The 12,630-nt window shown below is 44.4% G+C and overlaps 1 pseudogene; it reads right to left on the bottom strand.

Annotated features, from left to right (window-relative positions):
- Positions 1–8,887: 8,887 nt before the first annotated feature.
- LOC105810965 lies at positions 8,888–10,410 on the bottom strand (annotated as a pseudogene).
- Positions 10,411–12,630: the final 2,220 nt, after the last annotated feature.

Below are 12,630 nucleotides of genomic sequence, written 5' to 3'. Positions count from 1 at the left end.
GCGGACGATGCATCTCAGCCATGAAGCAGCTTCCACTCCACTCACTCCGGAAACGAGACACGTGCACTAACTGAAGTACAAGGCAGTCAATCTAACTGTCATATGAATGGCTCCAGTTATACGTTTTATAGCTGTGGAGAGAAATGACAGAAAGCTAGAAGTGGAATTATGAATTATTATACTCAACCTGCTCAATTTACAAATGAAAATGCTCTGATGTTAAAAGTGAAAGGACATGTCCGAGGTCACATCTACTGTGGAGACACTAGTAGAACCTAGGTTTCCTGATTCCTATTTCGATTTTCGTTTTCCTAGTTAGTACACTGCCCCCTTTGGGAGTGGTTACTTTTGACAGGACTGATCTGTGTAATCTTGAACAGAACCAGGTAAAGTAGAAAACAATAGGTCCTCAACGGCAGAAAAATTAAATTCAAGCCAATGTCTTTGGGCTTAATCTTAATCTCACGGGCAAAGTCAAGACACATGACTTGAAAGATTCCTCTTGTAAGTAACTTCATGTTTCATCACTTGTCTGTCTGTCTGTGGGAATGTGGGAGGCTGCCATCTCTTTTGAAGGAATGGGCAGCTCCAGTTACACTCATTTTGAGGAAACGAGAAATGGTTTCTGAGTCTGTTCCCAAAAGAACACCAAAGAATACATGGATAAGAAACCACCAGAGTCAACACCAGAACATGCTGGTGGCATCCAGGCTCTGTCATGGTTATCTGGTAAACCATAAGTGTAGTCTAAAGTAGGGCTCACTTTCTTCCAAATAACAGCATGACCTGCTAGAGGTCCTGTCCTTCTAGGACCTTCCAGCTCATTTTTTTCCATTCATATAAGTTACTTTTTCAAATGTGTAGGGAAAGATTCTGGTGCATTATGGGGGCTCAGAAAGGGCAGCTTAAACAGCACTGAATTGAGTCAATATGAAAGATCTGAGTCCCTTGATAGGTTATTCCCTATTCATTCCTTCAGTCATTCATGCAACAGGTATTTGCTCAGCACTTTCTTTGTAGTAAGCACTTGTTGTAAGAACTGAGGACTTGAGGCTGGATAAGACATGGCGCCTCAGGAACCAAGCCCTCAGGAAGCTTGGTCTGGTGGACAAGACAGATATGTGAATATGAGTTAAGTGTAAGTGCTATGGTTAAAAATGTAGCACAAACATCAGTTGTAGGATGGCACTGGAGATGTCTGTAGTACAAAGAGTTCAGGCCACTTATTTTGTCTGGCATAGCAGGTCATTTGGCTAAAATTCCACCCATCATTTGTTTATTCACCCAAGAAATTTATTAGGAGCTTTCCAAGTGCCTAGCACAGTGCTAGGTACTGGAAACACATCTAATTGAATGACCAGCCCTGTTTGCCAGGAAGTCCTTAATATTGAAGAGTTTTAATTAATGAAATCATGTATCTATTTCATTTTCTGAAGCATGCACGGGGCAAGGGCACCCAAGTATCCCATCCATCCCACATCATGACTCATCCCCAATCACTCAGGGAGAATCAGAGCTTGGCTTCTTCCTGATCCCAGGTCCCTGCATCTCTTGCTCCAGCATCTCATCTCTGTGCTTTGCCTCTTAACTCTTCTGACTTGGGACACTCTCCCGATTCTTTGCTATTGGGTCATTCCAGTGGTTCTTCTAGTCTAATCTCATTTCCCTGGAATCTGAGAATGAACAAAAAAATATTCCATCCTGGACACTTTTTCCCTCCTTGCCTCCTCCACAGCTTAGTGACAGGTTTGGGTAAGCCTAGCCCATTCTAGGAGAAACTGCTCTCCCAAGTCCTTTCAATGTCTGTGCCTGTTTCCTAGTCTCTGCAGACAGCATAAAGGTAGCATGCATGGGCACATGCTTATACACATCTTTGACACTTTGGAGTTTTTCTCTTCATAAATGGTTCATTATCCAGCCTGAAGGCCAATACGGGAGTAAGCTGTTGGGTAGGGAAATGTGGGTGGGCTGGGGTGAGATTGCCTCACTAACTCAGCACTGAATAAGGTTATTATGATATTGTCCCTTTGGAGAGAGATGTTTCCAACATGGTACACTGATGGTAACACTTCACGTCTCTTCCAATCTCCTCTGAAGTCTCAGGCCTCTCCTCCTAGTTTCTTGTTGGGCCATTCACCCTGCTGCTACATCCCTCAATGCCCTGCACCTCCAGCACGTCCTCTTCTGCGAATCCCTAATTGCCCGCTGCTCTCTGCCCTCCTGGGAGGCCCTGGGCCCTAGATAGTGTGCTTCCTCATCCCTGTGCTGGCTCTGCCTCTATTCCTCCATGGTGGATCCTGCACTCACTGGCATATTCTGTTAGCCATCATGGGTCAAAGCTTTTCCAGGCACAAAAGGAATGGCAGAAAGAGGGGCATGGTGGAGTATAAAGCAGTGGTTGCAGGACACACTCAGCATGGCAGGTGGAGTGCTGTTTGGGTCAGCGTCTGCTGCACGGCACAGGTGCTCATCATCCAAGAGGGCACCCTCTGGCCAACCATGATACTGGCCTTATGAGCATGTGGAAACACAGATGTCTTCACAGGGCAGTGCAACTGGACTGTGTTTTGTAATTCTTAAGGTAACATTTCTGAGACAAATAGTGTTACAATGAATCGGCTGTACTAGGCAATGCTCAATGGGCCTGTGAGACTCAGAGCCCCTATTACCTGGGTGTTTTTAAAGGAAGAGACTCAGTAAACCTGGATCTTTTGGAGCAGGGCCAAGGTGTTTGAATGAGCAGCCTAGTGAGTCTAGATTCAAAAGCCTCTGCTCAATGAGAGACTCACCTCTTTCTAGAGAAATGTCCAATGCTTAGATTATTATAAAGAGCCCTATTTTTCCATAGTAGCCTTGTGGTTCTGAGCTACATATGAATATACTTTAAAAGATTTTAAAAACCCTCAATTTCATACGAGACCAAAATGTTTTTGCAAATAATCTTTCTAAAGTTAGGACAGATAAAATTTGTTTTTCCCATTATTTCTATTTTGTCTTTGGGTAGAAACATATTAAGCTAATTGAGTTGATGCTGGAGGTTTTTGTTTTGTTTTCATCTTATTTCAGATTGCACTGGGAGGACATTTAAAGAACAACGTCAAGAGCTCATGCATTAAAAATCACCTGAATGGATATTTCCTTCTTTTCCCTTCTCTCCTCAGCTGCCTGCCAACTTACCTTGCACACGGCTCAGTGGCCCGCCAGTGTTACCGTCTTCGCAAGGACGGTTCTCAGGAATGCTGAAAATACTGGGTTTGTAAAAATAAAGACAGAATAATGTGGAAATGCCAAAAGTCTGCCAAATCTTGCCTTTTGAGGCAAACTGAATAAAATCAAAACTTCCTGAACTAAGGGAACTCCAGGAGATGGATCTGACAGGAAGTAAAACTATATTCAAAAAGGTGAGACAAATAATGTACAAGCCAGTTCATCAGAGCTCCTGCTATGCAATTAATCAGAAAGGTTCCAGGCCATTCTAAGATTTCTCTGGACAACAGAAGACAGGACAACAGGACCATATTTATTCCTCTGTGCCTAGGACTGGTCATAGGAAAAAAATGTCTTCTTTTGATGTTTTCTAAACCCCTGGAGCTTGTAAATCTGAGGGAAGCGATAAGATGAAAGGAGACCTTTAAAGACCTTTTATCAGCAGAATCAATTTGAATATCTGGTGTGGCTTCTCTAATCTTAAAAGGGAAGGCAGGGGTTGTATTTTATTCAGTTGGATTCTCCCACAGGTAGGAGGGAGTGTGTCTCGCTCATAACAGGTCCTGGTACCAACTCAGTAAATATTTATGAAATTGATTAAAAAAACAGGCAGGTAACAATTGTGCTGAACATGTTTCTTTTGTCTTTGATGTAAACCCATAGCCAACATTTACCTCCCTGAAGTTACGTTAAAAGTATCTAAGTAATTTCTGCTTACATTTAGTATATTCAGTTGAACACTTTTAATTATATTAATTAAAATAATTAATGACTTAGACATGATCTAATTATCCTATTTTGTTTAGAACAAATCCATTCCATTTGAGCTAGAATTAGAATGATATTTCCTCCATGATAATAAATGTATTATTTTAAAATTAAGGTTGCTCTGATCCCTAAACAAAATGTTTTCAAAGAGTTTGTGGTACCTATAAATAAATAAAAAATCTCTAAAGCCAACAAAACCAATCTTAGTCAACATGTTTTAGTGAAAGAGGGGCAATTAACTGTGATCCCAGATTTAAAAAAATTTTTTTTATAGTTTAAAGGTCTTTCAACAATATCTTGGTATCATAGAACATTTCATGAAAATATGTTTATATATAACATTTAAAAAAATTCCAAATGACCCAAGAGACCTCAAAGTTACATAATTAATAAAAAAGCTTTGAAGAGTTTTAACACTCAGTATCATAACCCCAAATATGTCTTCTCAAATCAGCCAGTAAGCAACCAAAAGAAAAACATTCTGCCTATTTCATACTATTTACTCTATAGTAACCATTTGATTTGGAGTAAAGATAAATTCAATTTAGCAAAATAATTATTGGTATATATTCTTCTTGATAGTATGTTGCCTCAGAGACATTTAAAGAAGCTTCTATAGTGTTTTATATACTATAGGAAAAGAAAAATTAATCTCAAGCATGTCCTGTTGGGTACAATGATAGCAATCATTTCCTGAATTTATATGAGCAATTTCCTCTTTAAAAAAGACATTTAAATCTGCATCTACCACTCTATCCTCAGTAGTCAGGAATGAGATGAGGCCCCATGCTTAGAGATAGCTAAAAAGCTAAAATACATAAATTCTTACAAAATGTCAAATATTTGCCTTTCGAATGAAATAACAAATAACTTACGAATGGTATGCTGTACTGCAACTCAGATAATATTTTTTCATATAATTATTAGGTAACATTCTCTTTTAGAACTTATAATTAGAAAAGAGATGAAGAAATTTTTATAAACCTAAAAATATAAACTGAGAATACAAGCCTGAATATCTTGTTTTCAGCTCTGGTTCTGAGCGATAGGCAATTTTTAGAAAATGTGGTTCCCATCTCCATTTTGCTCCCAGGAGAGTATACATTTTTGAAAGGGAGGGAAGTCATAAACTGTTGGTGTATTGTATCAAGGAAGCCCTAGAAAATATTTTAATGTGGCACAAAATATGCTCTCATAAACAAAAGTGGAACAAAATATTTGGTGAAATTTCATTTTACTCTTCAATATGGACACAGTTGGGTTTTCTCAGGCATGAAAAGCTGAGCGAAAGTGACCCCAGATACATATGTACATGTGCAGACAGGCAGTCAGGACCCTAAGGCTCAGTGAGATGGGATGAGGGAAACAATCTCTCAGCAACTAGCTCTTTAGCACCAAGCAACGTCTAATTACAGATCTAACTTGTGGAGAAAATGGGGTTTTGTTGCACATGTATTCATTACAAGTGACTTGGAAGCTCTCTGTCTTTGATTTACCTTCCCAAATGTTCCACTCTTTGTTCATACAAAATGCATTTATTTTCAGTTCGTTATGATCTGCTTGGCAGGAAGTGGGACAATGTAAAGGCTTGGGAAATTGCTTAGCTGGAATGAGTTTTATCTTAGGCCCTCCTCTAAGATAAACTACCATCACGTTTTCCTCTGTTGGGTGGAGACAAAGCCCCCAAACATAATCTCGTTAAAAGAAGTTATGATCCATGTGACTAGTACTCTAAATCTAGAAATAACTATCTCTTCAGGTCTAGGGGAAGAGTCTCAATTTCAGAGAAGTCACTAAGTATTACTGATAAAATCAATTTGACTTCTATTGGAGAAATTTTTGAAAAATATACTGTGAGGAAATAACATGGTTAGTTTGTTTTTCTAAAGAAACAACAAATAGCTTTGAAATCGAGTGGTTAGAGAAGCTGAGGCACTGTCCAAAGTCTATCGGTTTGAAGCCGGGACTAAAGCAAAGAATTCTAGGATTGATGTTCTTTCTCACTGCGGACAGGAATTTAAATTGATCTCAGAGAGCCACAAAATAGTGCTAATTGGATTAGCAATGCACAGATATTCAGACACCTGCATCTCACTGGTCTCAATGCCTTAGGATTTAGCTGCTATTTTGAAAATAGTTAAGTTACTGAACTAAACCAAGGTTATAACCCTACAAGCTCTTAGCATCCTAGGATTATGCTGACACTCTAATAGAAGAGATAACTTTTTGACTATCTCAGGAACTAGCCAAACAGGCAGTGAACAAATATGCTATTTTCATGAAACAGGTATTTACTGAGCACCCACTGGGTGCCAGGTTCTCTTTCAGGCACAGGGATGCAGACAAGATCCTTGCTGTCATGGAGCTTACCTTCTAGCATCGAACGGCATCTCGCTGGTGGGTAGTGGAAAAGTATGGGGATCCTTTGAGCAGGATGGATTAAGTTATAAAAAATCTTGAAATCCAGGTTAGAGGGAAAAAAAAATCGATTTTGAGGTGCATGATGGGAGACTGTCGGGCCCTGTGTACTGAGGACTAAGTGGAAGGGAAAAATGACTTTAGTTGCAACCAGTTTTTCCTCTTCCTCTTGGTGAGCTTCTTACGTAAACCTGGCATTTGAGCTATAAAAATATGGTTGATCTTTGTCAGTAAACCAAGGTACAATTTAAGTGGCATTAATTTAATGAGTTTATTACTAGGCTCTTACAGAAATCAATAAACGTTTACTTTTTAACCATCCCCTGAAGTGGCTTGCTGCCACCACTAGTTATTCTGTTAGACCGGGAAACGTTTAAAAAGGTGTGGTGAGCGGAAACATTTTACCTGTGCAATTATAAACAGTTTGTGCCCTGTAACTTTTAGGACTTGTTAAAGTTGCTAAGTAATTGGTTCTCTGACTGTGCTTTTGATTTGTAGTTTTGTCTCTGGTGGTAAGTTACTAAATTGTACTCTAAGGCTATAAAGATCTCTGCTGTCATAATACAATCAGGTCCCTCAGCCTGGATAAGGACATGCAATTGTTCTTATAAAATATCCAGCCGTATCCAATGTCCCAAAGGGCTTATTCAAAATAGTTTCAATTTACAAAATCAACTCACTCTCCCTCTCCGGTTTATGGTGACAGCAGTTTCACGCTGAGAAACACTAAAAATTTGCAGCAGTTTCATTTGAGTAACTGAAGAGATGAGCTACCTGTTTCTTGGGGAGAGGAGTCTATCTTGGTCATTCTGTACTGGGATGGAAAAAAATGCAGTCTTTTTTTTTTTAATTACAAAAGTAATATACCCCTTACAGAAAAATTAGAAAGTAAAATGAAGCAGAAAAATAAAAATCACCTATAGTTTCACCAATCACTGCAAGACTTGAAAAATCAACTTCTTGGTGTTTATTCATCCAATCTTAGGACCATACGGTACACAGCATTTCGTGGTTTGTCTCCTTCATAACCTTCACGTTGTTCCATGTCTTCCTACAGCATTTATTAATGACTGTGTAAATGTAAGAGGTGAGAACTGGTTTTATTCAAGGGCATGGTAGGCAGGAGAAAATTTTCATTTCCTTATTAATATAATAGGGCACCCACCCATCCCTTCAGTCGTCCTCTACATCCCTAAGTGACCTCTGACCAGCAGGATTCCAGGGTCTGCGTGCTGAAGGGGGCAGGCTCGCCTGGGGTTCCCGCTGCCCGCATCGCAGAACCACCTCACGGCCCGCCACGGTCCTCGGGTCGGAACCACACCTCGCTTCCCCCAGCACCTGGCCAGTGGTCCCGGGAAGGCACCCTGCGGACCTAGGGGCCGCAACCCACAAGATGCCACGTCCTCCCGCACATCCCCAGTTCTGGGGCCGGGGTCACCCTGCGCCCCCTCTTCCCCTGACAGGAGGGCCAGCGCTTCGCCTTTCTTGGCGGACCCCCCCAGCATCGTGCCGCAGGGTAGGGACCCAGGAGGCGCCACCCGAGCGCAGGTGCCGGCCCGGCCAGGGTGCCGTGCGGCGCCGCGGCCGGACCGGAGCCGCGCCGTCCCCGAGTGATGACGCGCTTCCTGCCCTCCCGGCGCTCGCGGGCCGTGCGCTCGCGCTCGCCCTCGGCTCTTGTTCTGCGCCCGGAGCCAGCGGCGGCGGCAGCGGCTGAGGCGGCTGCAGGAGCGGAGCGGTCGCCCGGCGCGCGGGGGGACGCCGGCTGCACTCCCGGCAGGCGCTCTGCAATGAGACAGTAAACGCATCCCCCGGTAAGGCGCACGGCTCACTCGGGTTTTTCTCTTCCTCCAGCTGCATGCACGTTGCATGAATTTCTCGTGTCTTTTCCCTCCCCTCTCCAGAAGGAAAATGTGGGTGGTTTTTTCCTCCCTTTTGCTTCTCGTGAGTGATGCCAATGCAGAAAAAACCCGCAAAGCTCCCAGATTTGATGGTCTAGAAGGGCTTTTTGCAGGAAAATAAAGATAAAATGAAATTAATGCACCTGTCTATTGCAAATGTATGTTGCACCGCACTCGACCCGGGCGCAGCGGTTTGCAAACAGCCTCGCAGCCGGCGCCCGAGAGCGGATTCCCGGCCGTGGGCAGCCGGTCCTCTCCGGGGCTCCCGCTGGGTTTCCGGTAACTGGGCTTTGAAAAGCGGCCCCGCCTGCATGGAGTGTCCCCTCGACCCCGGCCGGCCCCCGCGCCAGGACAGTTGGCGCGGGCGGAGCGGCTTCATTCCAGCACTGGCCGCCCGGACTCCAGCGCCACTTTGCAAACAAGTATCCCGCCGAGGCTCTGGGCAGAGACAGCCCGCCGGTGCGGAGCTCCTTCTCCAGTGCCGGACGCTCAGCGATTCCACGACTCCCCTGTACTTGGCAATCTCGCCACCGGCGAACTGCTGGCGGCTGAGAGATGGGGCCAGCGCCCGGCAGAGAGCGAGGGCAGGATTCGATTCAGCGTGACTGGCTTCGCTGTGACCGAACGGCTCCCTCTGCTAACCCGGCCCCGCGAGCTGAAATTTCGCGCCCACTGGGAGCTGGAGAAACCTGGAGACTGGCATTTCGGGATCCCTGAGGGGACCGAGGAACGACTTTCGAGGGCGCCATATTTTCAGTGGGTCCTGGCTGAGGAGGGGAGGGGGCGAGCAGTTTCTGGGCCCTGGGGATAGCGCGGCGCCCCCGCCGGGGAGGCAGGAGCGGTGGTCGCGGAGAAAGTTTGCGCGCCGAGGCAGAGGCGGAGGCGGCCGCGCAGAGCGCGCACCGCTGCTGTCCCCGCAAGGGCGCACGGGCTACAGCGCTTCGCCAGGCGGGCCCGGCGGGGCCGGACCGGCATCCGCCGTCAGGGACGGCGTGCTCGGCTTGCCGCCTTCCCCTGTCCCATGGAGACGCAGCGTTCAGGCTTGGAGGCGCAGGGAACACGCCCCTCTTCCCCGCCGCTACGGCTGCCCAAGCATGCACTCCGCCGGAGCTATGCGCTTGGCGGCGTCCCCGGCCGGGCGCCGGGTGCAGAGCGTTTTCCCGGCGCCAGGGCTCGCGTGGGTGCTCAGCGGGGCGCGGGAGCTCACTCTCTGCGGGAGAGGAGGCGCCCTGATTCGAGTATCGGGGCAAGGGCCTGGCCTGTGGTCGCCCCGAGGCCGCCGACCAGTCTGAGCCTCCAGTCGCCTCCTTGGCTTTGGTGGCGACAGCAGTAGCTCCCGCAGCTGCGTGCTCGGCTCTCGCCGCAATTCCAGCTCGTGGACACGGGCAAAGGGGAGGCGTTTCCAGAAGTTGGGGCTTCAGGTGACGCGTGAGGAAACTTGGATTCTTGCTGCCCGTGAAGAGCCAGGATGACTTGGGTGAGAATCCCTGCGTCTCATGGTGAAAACGAACCGTGGGTTATTTCCAGAAGATGAGAGAGGAATGAGCTGAAGTGTTCGCTAGTCGAAGACACAGTTAAAGACAGGAGGGTAGGGATGATGTCCTGGAGAAATGGACGGAAAAATACATGGAATTGTACCACTTTTGCTTCTGGTAGTACCTGGGTGTGTTGAGTCGTGGCATTCGTCAGGTTGCACGCTGTCCTCCCTTTTCCAGAGCATGGAGGTGGCGACTTCTCAGGAATGGGGTGGTGGGGACTCTTTACTTTTGAAATAGATTGTGACCTCTGCGTTTTGACGGGGCAGGGGACAGCGTGATTGCTGACCTACAGTCAGCTGAGTTGCAGGAATGTGCCAGCTTTTCTCCTTGGTGTGTTACTGAAATGATGTCACAGTATTGAGGTCATGTCAGCAGTTCGGGTCTTCATCATTGGAGAGGCTGGAAGAGACCACAAAAAAAAAAAACCAAAAACCCCTGGCGTGGGTGATTAGATGTGTGGAGGGAGGGGAGAGGCTCCTATCTCAGAGATGTGCCCTGTGATGTTAAGTATTAGGCTGCTTCTTCCCGCCTTCACTTCATTAAGTACCTCCAAAAGTGTCTCCAATGTGAATGGCAGCCATTGAGTTTCCAAGGTTTTATCTTCCTTGATTGCTTATTTGGGACTTCTTCGCAAAAACGGAGGGCGTGTGTGTGTGTGTGTGTGTGTGTGTGTGTGTGAGAGAGAGAGAGAGAGAGAGAGAGAGAGAGACAAGTGGCCTTAGGAGAGGAGGGATACCTGTGTGCATGCAAAGGTTTTTTTTTTTTTTTCCCATGGAGCACTAGATTAGTGGAAAACACCCAGAACCCCAGATACATTGCTCCAAAATTAGCACAACTGATTTAGAAAAGAAATCAGTTGCAGAAAGCCTCCATCTGGTTTGTAAAGTTTCCAGTCTTAGAGGTGGCATCTTAATCACAGAAACGTAAGTCACCTCAGATTGGGGAAGCCACTGGTTTCTCTCTGCCTTTGCACTCATTTAAGTTATCAAGGAGATACCAAAGAGTTATTAGAGTCTCTATTTTTGGCATTGATGTTGAGCTTCTACCTCCAAAGGGGAAGTGAACTTTTAAAAACTTTACCCTGCTGAATGAGTTACTGGGGATTATCTGTGCAGGCATAGGCTGCGTGTGTGTTTTGAATTTACCTATAGCTGACTCGTTCAAGTTTTTTCAAACACCGTTCCCCAGAGTATTTTTAAATGAAGTTAGGGTTTAGGAAGAGATGTGTGTATGTTATTTTCTAGTCCAGGTTTTTTTTTTTTTTAGCTCAAAAAATATATAGCTTTCCACCCCATTCCTTCACCTCTGGATCCCAGAACATCATTAGTTCCCAAGAGCAGTTAAGGATGGTTACAGGTGGCGAACAATGTAAATTTTTACCAACTATGCTCAGAAAAAAAAACTATACATCTAAAGATGTATTTATTCATTTTAATATTATACTTTATAATTACATATATGCCACATATATTTTTATTCATTTGTTAAACATTATATAATAACAATTAGCTTAAAAGAGAGAAGCTTTATTGCAAACCTGCCAATCTTTATTCCCGTCTACTACCTTAATATTTATCTATTTTTTACACATCTCTCAACAAATTGTTATAAATTGTGCTTTGCTGCGTCTTGTCTGATTCCTATTATCATCACCTCATGGTTTGATGAAAGTTTCTGCATTTTTTTTTTCCTATTAAGGTTTCGTAACTTCAAAAGGTTAGAAAACGCCTGTGCATTTTGGAAAGGTGCCTGTCTGTTTAGCAGGCCACAGTGTGTGTGTGTCGTGGTATATGTGTGGCATGCTCAGACTCTTGGGACAGTGTCTACAACTTGTGATCTCTGACATTATTGCTCCAGAACTTTTGAGTCATAATGTTTTCTTGGAGATTTTGGGTGGTGGTTGGCCAACACAGGAAGTACTAAAAAAGAGTTAAATAATTCAAAGTTATTTTTATTGGGTACAAAAAATTTTAAAGACAAGAAGGAAAACATAATAAGCAGGGCCAGAATTACAGCTTAACGTACCCACTGGTGCCTTTTTAATTATAGTACTTCCCCCCAGAACTTTTTAATCCTATTACGTTTATATTTAATAAGGAGACTAATTAAGACATAAGCCAAATAGAACTATTACAAATAATGGGGATAAATGGTGGGTATAACCAGATGTTTTGCCCAGTGTTCAAAGAGTTAAGGAATCTGAACTCTGTCAAATTTCCCCTGCAGGCCCTACATCCCTCTCCCCAATAAGGAGATTTTGAAAAGGCAAAAAGATCTTGAGGGGGTGGGAACAAAAACAAGAAACAAACTGCTTAAGGTATGCCTCTCTTGTGCATTGACCATTGTAACAATTTTTGGCTTAGTGGCAGGTGCCACTTGAGTGACAGCTGGTGGACAAGGCTGGGTACAAAATGCTTTGGTTGTGAGAGTCTGTATTTATGTGTCGCCCAGAGCTATGAATTAGGACTGGGCTCATTTGCCACCCATTTCGCAGTGGATTTTCAGAGTCAGTGCCAAGATCATGGTTTTGTTTTTCTCTTAACAATTTAATTTCAGCCAAACTGATGCTGTTCTGAAATGTAGAACAAGTAATGAACATTTGTATTTCCTTTTTACTCCTTCAGCTGCATTTTTAACAAACAGAATTCCCTATGTCTGCTGTTCACTTATTTAGCAAATGTTTTTGAGGGTTTAACGTGTATTTTGTGCTAAGAAGACATCCCCTGCTCTCACCCCACACATCGTGTTCCTAGAAGATGATGTTCTTTTGTACTTTGTGTATCTAGTAGGTTGGGGCGGGT

The sequence above is a fragment of the Propithecus coquereli genome, unplaced genomic scaffold (assembly GCF_000956105.1).
Source record: "Propithecus coquereli isolate 6110/MARCELLA unplaced genomic scaffold, Pcoq_1.0 Scaffold224, whole genome shotgun sequence".
NCBI classification, from domain to species: Eukaryota; Metazoa; Chordata; class Mammalia; order Primates; family Indriidae; genus Propithecus; species Propithecus coquereli.
Note: the sequence above shows the minus strand (reverse complement) of the source record. Positions and strands in the feature narration are given on the sequence as shown.